Source organism: Scyliorhinus canicula, chromosome 15, assembly GCF_902713615.1.
Source record: "Scyliorhinus canicula chromosome 15, sScyCan1.1, whole genome shotgun sequence".
NCBI lineage: Eukaryota > Metazoa > Chordata > Chondrichthyes > Carcharhiniformes > Scyliorhinidae > Scyliorhinus > Scyliorhinus canicula.
Window position 1 is genome coordinate 40,631,161 of NC_052160.1, and position 14,434 is coordinate 40,645,594.

The following is a 14,434-nucleotide window of genomic DNA, read 5'->3' on the forward strand; positions in this document are numbered from 1 at the left end:
TGAGATTTTCCAGCATTGTCCCTTTCGTTTCAGATTCCAGCATCCGCAGTAATTTGCTTTGATTAATTACTTTGTAGTGAGTCGGGAGATTTTGGTTGGGGTGGAGGGGGCAGAGTATGTGGGGAAAGTTATCTCGGTCCATGCACCCCACTGGCTGGATATTCGGTTCAGTATGGGACGAGAGCAGAGGCCGGGGTGGAGGTTTGACTCGGGGTTGTTGGCAAATGGAGGTTTTTGTGATAAGGTGCGGTTGGTGATTAGGGATTATGTAGAGTTCAATTAGAATGGGGAGGTGTCAGCAGGCATTTTTTGGGAAGCACTGAAGGCAGTAGTCCAGGGAGAAATTATCTCATTTACGGTTTGTGCGAATAAGGAAAGGAGGACGGAACATGACCGTCTAGTGAGCGAGATAGTGGAGGTGGACAGGGAATATTCGAGGGTGCCCACCGTGGAGGGATTGGCGAGGAGGAAAACGTTGCAGGGGCAGTTTGACAGGCTGACAACGGGGAGGGCGGGAGGGTAACTGCGTAGGGCAAGAGGGGTGCAATACGAGTATGGGGAGAAGGCGAGCCGCATGCTGGCACTCCAGCTGCGGAGGCAGGCTGCATCCAGGGAAATATTGAAGATCCGGACTGGGGCTGGGATGTGGTGTCAGAGCCAGGGAAGATAAATGAGGCATTTAGAGAGTATTACCATGGACTTTATGAGGCAGACCCAGGAGGAGAGGAGAGGGACATGGGGTGGTTTCTGGACGAGCTGGAATTTCCCCAGGTGGAGGAAGCAAAGAGGCAGGCATTGGAGGAGCCCCTGGGACTGAGGGAGGTGCTGGATAGTATCAGGGGTATGAAGTCGGGGAAGGCCACTGGGCCGGTTCGGTACCGGGCAGAATTTTATAAGGAATTTGCAGCAGATCTGGCACCACATCTGTTGGGGGCGTTTAATGAAGCACTGGAGAAGGGGGAGTTGCCGGAGACAATGACGCAGGCAGTAATCACACTAATCCCCAAAAAAGGGAAGGATCCAGTGGAATGTGGGTCATAAAGACCCATATCACTATTGAACACGGATGTGAAAGTATTGGCTAAGTTGTTGGCGGGGAGGATGGAGGATTGTGTCCCCAGGGTGGTTGCAGAAGATCAAACAGGCTTCGTGAAGGGCAGGCAGCTCGCGAATAATATAAGGCGGCTGTTGAATGTAGTGATGAATCCGTCGAGAGCTCTGGTACCGGAGGTGGTGGTGTCCATGGACGCGGAGAAAGCATTTGATCGGGTGGAGTGGCGGTACTTGTTCAAAGTTTTGGGCAGGTTGGGGTTTGGCCTGAGATTTGTGGCATGGGTGTGGATGCTGTATGTGGCGCCAAGAACGTGAGTGAGGACGAATGATATGAGCTCACGAAGCTTTGACTTACACAGGGGTTCGAGGTAGGGGTGCCTGCTGTCGCGCTGCTGTTTGCGCTGGCCATAAAGCCATTGGTTCTCAGGGGGTCAGCAGAGTGGCAGGAGATAATGAGGGGACAGAGGGGGCATCGGGTGTCGCTCTATGCCGATAACCTCTTGCTGTATGTTTCGGACCTGTTAGAAAGTATGGGAAGGATTATGGGCCTGTTGGGGAGGTTTGGAGAGTTCTCGGGATAGAAGCTGAATGTAGGGAAAAGCCAGGTATTCCCAGTGAATTAGTTGGCACAGCGGGCTAATTTAGGGGGGATGCCATTTACGGTAGCGAGGGATAGGTTTAGGTACTTGGGGATTCAGGTAGCGAGGGAATGGACGGGGCTCCATAAGGGGAACTTAACGAAGCTGGTGGAGGAGGCCGGGGAGGATCTTAAGAGGTGAGGTACATTGCACTTAACGTTGGCGGGGAGGGTCCAAGTGGTGAAAATGAATATTCTGCCGAGGTTCTTGTTTATCTTTCAGGCTCTCCCGATCTTGATACCAAAGGCCTTCTTTCGAAAAGTGGACACAATCATCTCCGACTTTGTATGGGCGGGGAAGGTGCCGAGGGTGAGGAGGACCCTTCCCTGGAGGCAGAGGTCACAGTGGAGAAAAAGGAGAAAAATCTGTACAAACTGTATCGTTGATTGTCGGGAAGAATGTTTCCCGGGGTGTTTATTTGCTGTAACCTACTTTGATGCCAGTTTGAAAAAACGCGTTTTGTTTTTTTTAAATCTCTGCAGCCACTTCTTTGAGGCTGGGATGCAAACCCTCTGGTCCTGGGAACCTATCAGCCTTTGAGTGGAGTAGTTTTCCCAGCGGCTTTCCCCCTCTTTATTCCCTCCCTTTCAGTTCTTGATTTTCAAGTATTTGGGAGACATTTTTTAAGTCTTCCGCAGGGAAGACATACACAAAGCACCTGTACAATGCTTCTGCCATTTCCTTCTTTTCCATTATTAATTCCCCACACTCACTTTTGTTGATAATTTTCAACCGATTTCTCTTCTCCTTTCTTTCAATGATCTTCTGCGCTCAGAAGGGGTGAATACTGACCGGGAAACATGCAGAATGGTGTACTGAAGAGGGTGCCCATCCATTGTTGTGAACATGCCTGTGGATTTCTGGAGGTTTGAGAGCAAACATAAGCCAGTGCATCTCAAGGCTAGAGGGATGAATCAGCAGCCTGTTGGCCATCCAAGAGATATGGATGCCCTAAGGGGTGGTAATGTTCTCAACCCTCTTGGTGGTGGTTTGAGTTGGGGGGTGGTTTGAGTTGGGGGGTGGTTTGAGTTGGGGGGTGGTTTGAGTTGGGGGCAGTATGCCATGGTGTTGGAGGTGAAGGTTTCATCAGTTAATGGACCTCTGTACTTAACGGCATGAGAAATGTAGCCACAGCAATCATGGTGGTCGGGTACCAAACTGGCGATCTTCACCCAGCCACGATCTAGAAACCCTGGAGCTGGAGGGCAAGTGAGGAGGCAGGTCACCAAGTGGCAGAGAGGCTGGAGTCTCTGAGGAAGGTGTTACAACATCCTGACCCCGCGCATGCCCAATTTTAGCCCCACGTGTCCCAGAGTCGCAATCAGTAATTCGTATAAAAATACCCTAAGCCTCTGGCCCCTGGCTGCCCAATAATTCTATTCACCAGGGGCGGGATTCTCTGACCCCCCGCCGGGTCGGAGAAACGCCCGGGGCCGGCGTCAATCCCGCCCCCGCCATGTCCCGAATTCTCCGCCCCCCCCCCGAAATTCGGCGGGGGCGGGAATCGCGCTGCGCCAGTCAGCGGGCCCCCCGCGCCGATCGGCTAGTCCCCCGTGGCGATTCTCCGGCCCACGATGAGCCGAAGTCCCGCTGCTGACAAGCCTCTCCTGCCGGCGTGGATTAAACAACCTACCTTACCGGTGGGAGCAGGCGGCGTGGGAAGGCGCCGTGGTCCTGGGGGGGGGGGGGGCGCAGGGCGATCTGACCCTGGGGGCTGCCCTCACGATGGCCTGGCCCACCGAACGGCGGGCGGGCCTGTGCCGTGGAGGCACTCTTTTTCTTCCGCCTTCGCCATGGTCTTCACCATGGACAGCACCCACAGCAGGCTTTCCGGAGAGAGAGAGCGCCCACAGCAGGCTTTCCGGAGGCAGCACCCACAGCAGGCTTTCCGGAGAGAGAGAGCGCCCACAGCAGGCTTTCCGGAGGCAGCACCCACAGCAGGCTTTCCGGAGGCAGCACCCACAGCAGGCTTTCCGGAGAGAGAGAGCGCCCACAGCAGGCTTTCCGGAGGCAGCACCCACAGCAGGCTTTCCGGAGAGAGCACCCACAGCAGGCTTTCCAGAGAGAGAGAGCACCCACAGCAGGCTTTCCGGAGGCAGCACCCACAGCAGGCTTTCCGGAGGCAGCACCCACAGCAGGGTTTCCGGAGGCAGCACCCACAGCAGGCTTTCCGGAGAGAGAGAGAGCTCCCACAGCAGGCTTTCCGGAGGCAGCACCCACAGCAGGCTTTCCGGAGGCAGCACCCACAGCAGGCTTTCCGGAGGCAGCACCCACAGCAGGCTTTCCGGAGGCAGCACCCACAGCAGGCTTTCCGGAGAGAGAGAGCTCCCACAGCAGGCTTTCCGGAGGCAGCACCCACAGCAGGCTTTCCGGAGAGAGAGAGCACCCACAGCAGGCTTTCCGGAGAGAGAGAGAGCACCCACAGCAGGCTTTCCAGAGAAAGAGAGCACCCACAGCAGGCTTTCCGGAGAGAGAGAGCACCCACAGCAGGCTTTCCGGAGGCAGCACCCACAGCAGGCTTTCCGGAGGCAGCACCCACAGCAGGCTTTCCGGAGGCAGCACCCACAGCAGGCTTTCCGGAGGCAGCACCCACAGCAGGCTTTCCGTAGACAGCACCCACAGCAGGCTTTCCGGAGAGAGAGAGAGCACCCACAGCAGGCTTTCCGGAGACAGCACCCACAGCAGGCTTTCCGGAGAGAGAGAGCACCCACAGCAGGCTTTCCGGAGAGAGAGAGCTCCCACAGCAGGCTTTCCGGAGGCAGCACCCACAGCAGGCTTTCCGGAGGCAGCACCCACAGCAGGCTTTCCGGAGGCAGCACCCACAGCAGGCTTTCCGGAAGCAGCACCCACAGCCGGCTCTCCGGAGAGAGAGAGCACCCACAGCAGGCTTTCCGGAGGCAGCACCCACAGCAGGCTTTCCGGAGACAGCACCCACAGCAGGCTTTCCGGAGGCAGCACCCACAGCAGGCTTTCCGGAGGCAGCACCCACAGCTGGCTTTCCGGAGAGAGAGAGCACCCACAGCAGGCTTTCCGGAGGCAGCACCCACTGCAGGCTTTCCGGAGAGAGAGAGCACCCACAGCAGGCTTTCCGGAGAGAGAGAGCACCCACAGCAGGCTTTCCGGAGGCAGCACCCACAGCAGGCTTTCCGGAGGCAGCACCCACAGCTGGCTTTCCGGAGAGAGAGAGCACCCACAGCAGGCTTTCCGGAGAGAGAGAGAGCACCCACAGCAGGCTTTCCGCAGACAGCACCCACAGCAGGCTTTCCGCAGACAGCACCCACAGCAGGCTTTCCGGAGGCAGCACCCACAGCAGGCTTTCCGGAGGCAGCACCCACAGCAGGCTTTCCAGAGGCAGCACCCACAGCAGGCTTTCCGGAGAGAGAACCCACAGCAGGCTTTCCAGAGAGAGAACCCACAGCAGGCTTTCCGGAGGCAGCACCCACAGCAGGCTTTCCAGAGAGAGAGAGCACCCACAGCAGGCTTTCCGGAGGCAGCACCCACAGCAGGCTTTCCGGAGAGAGAGAGCACCCACAGCAGGCTTTCCAGAGAGAGAACCCACAGCAGGCTTTCCGGAGGCAGCACCCACAGCAGGCTTTCCGGAGGCAGCACCCACAGCAGGATTTCCGGAGAGAGAACCCACAGCAGGCTTTCCAGAGAGAGAACCCACAGCAGGCTTTCCGGAGGCAGCAGCCACAGCAGGCTTTCCAGAGAGAGAGAGCACCCACAGCAGGCTTTCCAGAGAGAGAACCCACAGCAGGCTTTCCGGAGGCAGCACCCACAGCAGGCTTTCCGGAGGCAGCACCCACAGCAGGATTTCCGGAGAGAGAGAGCTCCCACAGCAGGCTTTCCGGAGAGAGACAGCACCCACAGCAGGCTTTCCGGAGACAGCTCCCACAGCAGGCTTTCCGGAGGCAGCACCCACAGCAGGCTTTCCGGAGAGAGAGAGCACCCACAGCAGGCTTTCCGGGGAGACAGCACCCACAGCAGGCTTTCCGGAGGCAGCACCCACAGCAGGCTTTCCGGAGAGAGAGAGCACCCACAGCAGGCTTTCCAGAGAAAGAGAGCACCCACAGCAGGCTTTCCGGAGAGAGAGAGCACCCACAGCAGGCTTTCCAGAGAAAGAGAGCACCCACAGCTGGCTTTCCGGAGAGAGAGAGCTCCCACAGCAGGCTTTCCGGAGGCAGCACCCACAGCAGGCTTTCCGGAGGCAGCACCCACAGCAGGCTTTCCGGAGAGAGAGAGCTGCCACAGCAGGCTTTCCGGAGGCAGCACCCACAGCAGGCTTTCCGGAGGCAGCACCCACAGCAGGCTTTCCGGAGGCAGCACCCACAGCAGGCTTTCCGGAGGCAGCACCCACAGCAGGCTTTCCAGAGAGAGAGAGCACCCACAGCAGGCTTTCCAGAGAGAGAACCCACAGCAAGCTTTCCGGAGGCAGCACCCACAGCAGGCTTTCCGGAGGCAGCACCCACAGCAGGCTTTCCGGAGAGAGAGATCTCCCACAGCAGGCTTTCCGGAGGCAGCACCCACAGCAGGCTTTCCGGAGAGAGAGAGCTCCCACAGCAGGCTTTCCAGAGAAAGAGAGCACCCACAGCAGGCTTTCCGGAGAGAGAGAGCACCCACAGCAGGCTTTCCAGAGAAAGAGAGCACCCACAGCTGGCTTTCCGGAGAGAGAGAGCTCCCACAGCAGGCTTTCCGGAGGCAGCACCCACAGCAGGCTTTCCGGAGGCAGCACCCACAGCAGGCTTTCCGGAGGCAGCACCCACAGCAGGCTTTCCGGAGGCAGCACCCACAGCAGGCTTTCCGGAGAGAGAGAGCACCCACAGCGGGCTTTCCGGAGACAGCACCCACAGCAGGCTTTCCGGAGAGAGAGAGCACCCACAGCAGGCTTTCCGGAGAGAGAGAGCTCCCACAGCAGACTTTCCGGAGGCAGCACCCACAGCAGGCTTTCCGGAGAGAGAGAGCACCCACAGCAGGCTTTCCGGAGAGAGAGAGCACCCACAGCAGACTTTCCGGAGGCAGCACCCACAGCAGGCTTTCCGGAGGCAGCACCCACAGCAGGCTCTCCGGAGAGAGAGAGCACCCACAGCAGGCTTTCCGGAAGCAGCAGCCACAGCAGGCTTTCCGGAAGCAGCACCCACAGCAGGCTTTCCGGAGGCAGCACCCACAGCAGGCTTTCCGGAGAGAGAGAGCACCCACAGCAGGCTTTCCGGAGAGAGAGAGCACCCACAGCAGGCTTTCCGGAGGCAGCACCCACAGCAGGCTTTCCGGAGGCAGCACCCACAGCAGGCTTTCCGGAGGCAGCACCCACAGCAGGCTTTCCGGAGGCAGCACCCACAGCAGGCTTTCCGGAGAGAGAGAGCACCCACAGCAGGCTTTCCGGAGGTAGCACCCACAGCAGGCTCTCCGGAGAGAGAGAGCACCCACAGCAGGCTTTCCGGAGGCAGCACCCACAGCTGGCTTTCCGGAGAGAGAGAGAGCACCCACAGCAGGCTTTCCGGAGACAGCACCCACAGCAGGCTTTCCGGAGGCAGCACCCACAGCAGGCTTTCCGGAGGCAGCACCCACAGCAGGCTTTCCGGAGGCAGCACCCACAGCAGGCTTTCCGGAGAGAGAGAGCACCCACAGCAGGCTTTCCAGAGAGAGAGAGCACCCACAGCAGACTTTCCGGAGGCAGCACCCACAGCAGGCTTTCCGGAGGCAGCAGCCACAGCAGGCTTTCCGGAAGCAGCACCCACAGCAGGCTTTCCGGAAGCAGCACCCACAGCAGGCTTTCCGGAGGCAGCACCCACAGCAGGCTTTCCGGAGAGAGAGAGCACCCACAGCAGGCTTTCCGGAGGCAGCACCCACAGCAGGCTTTCCGGAGAGAGAGAGCACTCGCAGCAGGCTTTCCGGAGGCAGCACCCACAGCAGGCTCTCCGGAGAGAGAGAGCACCCACAGCAGGCTTTCTGGAGGCAGCACCCACAGCTGGCTTTCCGGAGAGAGAGAGAGCACCCACAGCAGGCTTTCCGGAGGCAGCACCCACAGCAGGCTTTCCGGAGGCAGCACCCACAGCAGGCTTTCCGGAGGCAGCACCCACAGCAGGCTTTCCGGAGAGAGAGAGCACCCACAGCAGGCTTTCCGGAGGCAGTACCCACAGCAGGCTTTCCGGAGAGAGAGAGCACCCACAGCAGTCTTTCCGGAGGCAGCACCCACAGCAGGCTTTCCGGAGACAGCACCCACAGCAGGCTTTCCGGAGAGAGAGAGCACCCACAGCAGGCTTTCCGGAGGCAGCACCCACAGCAGGCTTTCCGGAGAGAGAGAGCACCCACAGCAGGCTTTCCGGAGAGAGCACCCACAGCAGGCTTTCCGGAGGCAGCACCCACAGCAGGCTTTCCGGAGGCAGCACCCACAGCAGGCTTTCCGGAGGCAGCACCCAAAGCAGGCTTTCCGGAGGCAGCACCCACAGCAGGCTTTCCAGAGGCAGCACCCACAGCAGGCTTTCCGGAGGCAGCACCCACAGCAGGCTTTCCAGAGGCAGCACCCACAGCAGGCTTTCCGTAGACAGCACCCACAGCAGGGTTTCCGGAGAGAGAGAGCACCCACAGCAGGCTTTCCGGAGAGAGAGAGCTCCCACAGCAGGCTTTCCGGAGGCAGCACCCACAGCAGGCTTTCCGGAGGCAGCACCCACAGCAGGCTTTCCGGAGAGAGAGAGCACCCACAGCAGGCTTTCCGGAGACAGCACCCACAGCAGGCTTTCCGGAGGCAGCATCCACAGCAGGGTTTCCGGAGAGAGAGAGCACCCACAGCAGGCTTTCCGGAGAGAGAGAGCTCCCACAGCAGGCTTTCCGGAGGCAGCACCCACAGCAGGCTTTCCGGAGGCAGCACCCACAGCAGGCTTTCCGGAGAGAGAGAGCACCCACAGCAGCCTTTCCGGAGAGACAGAGTTAGTCTGCTCACATCAGCCTTTCCTGGTGAGAGTTAGCAGAGTTCTGTTTCTGAGCTGCCAGAATCAAAACTGAAACTTTGGGACTCTGAGAAGCAGGCCAGTGGGATATGATCCAATCACCACCTATTACCGGGCAGAGCACACGCTTTTGGGCCAATTAATTGGCCACCAGCCAACCAATCAAACCGAGTCCCAGCCCATCTCTCTGAATGGTGCCGGCAAGTCTGCAGCTTCTGTTTAAACCAGCAGAGACGTGCAAAGTTCTCCCCTGTAACCTCTGGATTCCTCTGCTTGAATTAAAGTTAAAGGCTGCTTGCCTTAAAGAGTCATGCCCATTAATCATACATGGATCAAAATAAGAGCGGCAAAACAAAAGAAAGGGGAAATCAGGGAATAAACAGGGAATGAACAAGAAGGACCCATCCAAAGGTAAGAGCCCAGTGGCCATCACGATCCAGGAACACCCTCCCTAACAGCACTGTGTGTGTACCTACACCATAGGGCCTGTGCAGTTCAAGAAGGCAGTTCACTACCGCCTTCTCAAGGACAGCAAGAGATGGGTAACAAATGTTTTCCCAGACAGTGATGCCCATATGCTGTAAATCAATAATTTAAAAAAGTCTCCACACTCAACATACAAGCTGCAAGAATCTCAAGCCTGTTGGACAATTGCAAGGCCTGAGGCTCATCCACTTCTACCTTCTTAATCCTCATACTTCATTCACACCATCTTCTACTTGACCGCTGACCAAATCAAACTACCTGTTCTGAGGTAACTTTCCCCCTCCCTGATGTCTGTAGCTTAGCCTCCAGTTCAATGGCTTTGAGCCAAAGCTCCTTGAGCCACAGACACTTAGAGCAGGTGTGATTGCCCTGGATAACACTGCCATCCTTCAGCTACCACATACTGCAGCCTCAACACATCACCTGCCCTGCCATCTTTATTATGTCAAAGTTAACTTATTGTTCTTAATGGATTCATAATAACTGAACTCTAAAACTACGAATAAGCTTTACTGCTGTTTGTAAACCGTCCTGCTACTAATACATCTTGACATTTGCTAATAAATTACCAGAGCTTTGGAAAATAAACAAGAAAACTACTCACCAACCATACAATGACCTTATTCCCTATTCAATCACATTTTTATTTTTCTCAGAATGCAGCCGGTCCACTCTGGAGCCACTGACTAGCTTCTGCCATTCTCTCTCTCCCTCTCTCTGTGTGTTCGAAACGGATCCGCTGTTCCCTCTCTCTCTCTCTCTCTCTCCACACTGTTTTAAACTCAAGGGGAGGATTTCTCCGTCGGCCGACACCGGAATCGGGAAACGCGATTGGGTGGAGAATCGGTTTTGACACTGGAATCGTGGGAGGTGTCAGTTTCACGCCAAATTGCAATTCTCCAATAGCTCAACAGCAGTGTCACTACATCAACTCCGCACATACAATAAACTCCCTTCGCATATCATTGACAGGCCTGCCCCGGTATTCTCTGGGACCTCGGCAATTCTCCGCCTCCATGGGGGGGGGGGAATTCCTGACGGTGAGGTTCACTTGTGCTTTTAGAAATCGAGAAATAGTCGCCGTGGCTGATGAGGGAGATGAAGGAGGTAGGACACAGAGAGACGCGGCTATGGGCTGCGGTCCTGACACTGGCAGTGCTGGCTGGGGTGGGGGGGGGGTGATGGGTGGACAAACCGTGGGGCTGGGGTGACCCCCCATTGGACTGGGGTGGTGTCCAGCCACTGACCGCCATTGGCACGGTCTGCAAAGCAGCCATTTTGCAGTGCACCCCACTGACCATCCACCTTAGCCCCTGGTTCTGCAGAGTGACACCAGCCATATGGTTGCCCCGACCCCACCATCCTGCACCCCGGCCCCTACCTTCCACCCCATTACCCCTGCACCCAATCCTCCGCCTTACCACACTCTCCAACTGGCCGCCACCTGCCAGGGTGGCAGTGCCAAGGTGCCCACATTCCATAAGGAGGGCCAGGAGCCACCCAGCACTTACCCTGACCACCCAGGGGTGTCCGATGGCCTAGGAGACCCCCGGGTGCCGTTCCCCTGCTCCACGTTTGTGTGGAGCAGCATTGATCGGTGCCCAGCTTCAGTCTCTTCGGGGACGCCGAAGAATCGAAAGAGGCCATTAGGTCCCATGCAGGTAGGTCGAAAGTAGATTTGCAACATACTTCAGCAAGCGTCATTCGGTCCTGCCTATTTAGGGGTGGGATTCCGACTCCGACATCTCACAGGACTTCAGAGAATCCTGTCGGGTGTCTCGCTGGAGGGCTTTCCCGAGATTCTCCGGCCACGGTGCACCCAAGCGAGAACACAATACGGCTGGAAAATCTCAGGAACGGAGATTCCGGCTGTCGCACTTTGATCATTTCTGGTCTTCAGTTTATAGAAAGGGTGTAAAGATACTGAAGAAGGCATTTGAAAAGTTATTTGAATGATACCAGAACTGAGAGGTTATAGTCAAGAGGAAAGATTGAACAGGCTGGGGCTTTTTCCTCGAGACAAGAGGAGACTGAGAGGGGGGCGTGATGGGAGGTCTTTAAGGTTATGAAATAGTTTGAGAGATTAGATGTAGAAAAAATATTGCCACTTGCAAGGCTGGGCCAGCACCATATAAAATGTAAAGATGTTACCAATAATCCAATAGGGAATTCGGGTTAAACGCATCTCACAAAAGATTGGTGAGATTTGCACCACAGGAAATAGTTGTGGTAAATTACATGAATAAGCATACGAGGGAGAAAGGAATAGAAAGATGTATCAATGGGGTTAAATAAAGAAGTCTGGCAGGAGGGTCACATGGAACCTGAACACTGGCATAGACCTCTTCAGTCAAATAGTTTGCTTCTGCATTGTAAATTATATTGTAATATGTTGCAACATTTAACTCAATGGCCTTCCTCCCACTTTTCTATGAATGTAATTATCTTCACATTTATTTTCTCCTGTCCATGAGTGCCCCTCACAGCTTGTCTTTACGCCAGGAATGTATCTCGACTTAATTTCTTTCTGAATCTTTTCTCTGCAAATTACCCCAACAGTTATTGATTGTCACTTCTATCCGCAGAATGGTGTCAACACAATAAACTGAAGAGGATACTAAATTCACAGCACAAAAATGTTGGAGCAGATCCATGTTGGTCCATGAAACCTAACGTTACAATCACGGCAAAACTCATCATCAACATTCCCGCAGTTTGCCTGATGTCGCTAAATCGTGCTCCCTGAGCAGAAAATTGTTCAGTCTTGAAAATTGCACATCTTTAATGAGATAGCCAGCTTGTTTCCTCAAGTCTATTAGGAGCAATTAGCCTTTACAACTATTTTCATTTGCATAGCACTTTTGAAATTTAAAAAGGCACCGAGCATTGGGTGGTGAAGCTAAGGGCCGCCTGGGTGATAGTTGATAATAACGTCAGAGAAACACAGCGGAGTAGAGATTGCATTATGTGAAATGGTCGCAGTAATGGCCAGTCTGTCAGTGGCCAACCTGAGCCCAATTCAAGCAGATATCCTGACCACTGTCATAATATACAGGTATATAGAACATAGAACATAGAACAGTACAGCACAGAACAGGCCCTTCGGCCCTCGATGTTGTGCCGAGCAATGATCACCCTACTCAAACCCACGTATCCACCCTATACCCGTAACCCAACAACCCCCCCCTTAACCTTACTTTTTGGGACACTACGGGCAATTTAGCCTGGCCAATCCACCTAACCCGCACATCTTTGGACTGTGGGAGGAAACCGGAGCACCCGGAGGAAACCCACGCACACACGGGGAGGATGTGCAGACTCCACACAGACAGTGACCCAGCCGGGAATCGAACCTGGGACCCTGGAGCTGTGAAGCATTGATGCTAACCACCATGCTACCGTGCTCCCCGATATGATGTTCATGATGTTCAAAAGAGTTTGTGTTCAGCTGCCTGATGGTGGCTGGTCTGCCACAGCTGTGGTGGTCAAGCAAGAGACCCCAAGATCGTTCCTCATTCGCATGCCTGATGGCTCCTTTCTCCGGCGTAACAGGCGGGCACTGCATAGACTTCCACGCCCGCCACCCGACCGTGAGGTCCCACCTCACACACTGCTTCCCCAGGACGCGCCCTTCCACAAGGCCACCGATCTGCCAGTTGTTCTACCGACCTCTGCATTGGAGGCAGTTCCGCCCATTCAGGTGCAGGCGGCCCCTGACCCTCCCTTGTGGCGGTCAACCAGAATTCATCGCCCGCCACAGAGACACAATTTATAGACTGAATGTTGCATTAACTTGTTATCTCATCGTTTACACATTTGTACATATCGTTTTTTTCTCATGTGTTATCTGCCCTCTATCTGCACCAGTCACCTTCCCGTGTATATCCGTTAGCATATTCTGTATATAGTCAGGTTCCTGTGCACATATTCATTATTTATTGACCTGAACACATATTTTTTTTAAAAAGGGGGGGGGGGGAAGTGTCATAATATACACACAAGTATATGATGGTGCACAGACAGACATTGATTGACACACAGAATGACCAGTGAGCACACAGAACACAGCAGCCAATCACCAGACAGGACACGACCACTATAAAGCCAGAGGGCACCAGTTTTCCAGCTCTCTCGGGATGCAGCCTCTGAGACAGTCAGAGCTCGTGAGCAGCAACTAGTACAAACACTATGTGGTAGTAAGATAGTCTGGTCAGGTTAGTCTCAGGTCTCCAGTCAAGTCAGCATAGTGTCAACCCACAGTTAAAGCATGTATTATGGTTAGTTGTTTAATAAAATCGTGTTGCATTTCTTCAAGTGTTGGAAGCCTGTCTCCCTCTCTACACTGCATCAAACGCAGTCCACGTAGACCCAGCTTACCCAACACATCAACCACTGCTAAAACACACACATAAAATGAAAGAGAACAGGTTTTAAAAAGAAAAGCTTTGAGTTTACCCGAGTGTTCAGCACTGTTAGAGACTGTAAGGAACTGACTTTAAAAATCCAACGGCAACAAATGTTAAAGCTAGAACCTTTGGAACCCAATATGTTCCTTAATTACACTGTGTACTTGGCCCAACACTTACAGTCAGCCCAGACATCTCTACTACAGCTGAGACATCACATCATTGTACAGACCTAACTCAGAGTCTGCAAAACTGAGAAACCACTCCTGACTCTGGCATAAACAGTAGAGAAACAGTACAGAGCTGTGGGGGCAGATGACCAGAGTAGAATTTGGACACTTGTGTGAGTGGAAGAGGAGGCCCTGTTAACTGAGGAATCTACAGGGCTTGAGCTTTGTTTCCTCAGTTTTGGTTCCTCCAGATAGGAGAGCAGCAGAGATCGAGCGAGCTGCAGAAACGGGCAGTGTGGCAGCAACAACCAGAGAGACAGAGGAGAAGGGCACAGGGCAGCACACAACCAGCTTCCTGCCTGTGGAGAAAGAGTTTCCCCACCAGAGAGGGTCCAGGGTCCAAGACTTATCTGCCTTCAAATGTCAGAATAGCAGTGTCACCGAAGATTGCACCTCTGCAGGGGACAGTCACAAGGGTCTGTGCCAAGATGAAGGATAAGCTAAAGCCAATGGGTGGAGATGGCCAGCCAATGCCAGTTCCATTGAAAGCCATTGTGTTGCTGAACGTCTGTGCCTCAGGATCATTCTATGTTTGCACTGGGGTACATGTGGGATCTCCCAGTCTGCGGCTCATTGCTGCATTAAGATGGTCATCAATGGCATGTTCCAGAGGGCTGACCTCTTAAACCAGGAGCCCCAGGGAAGGTACCTTGTTGTGGTAGTTTGAGGCAAAACCA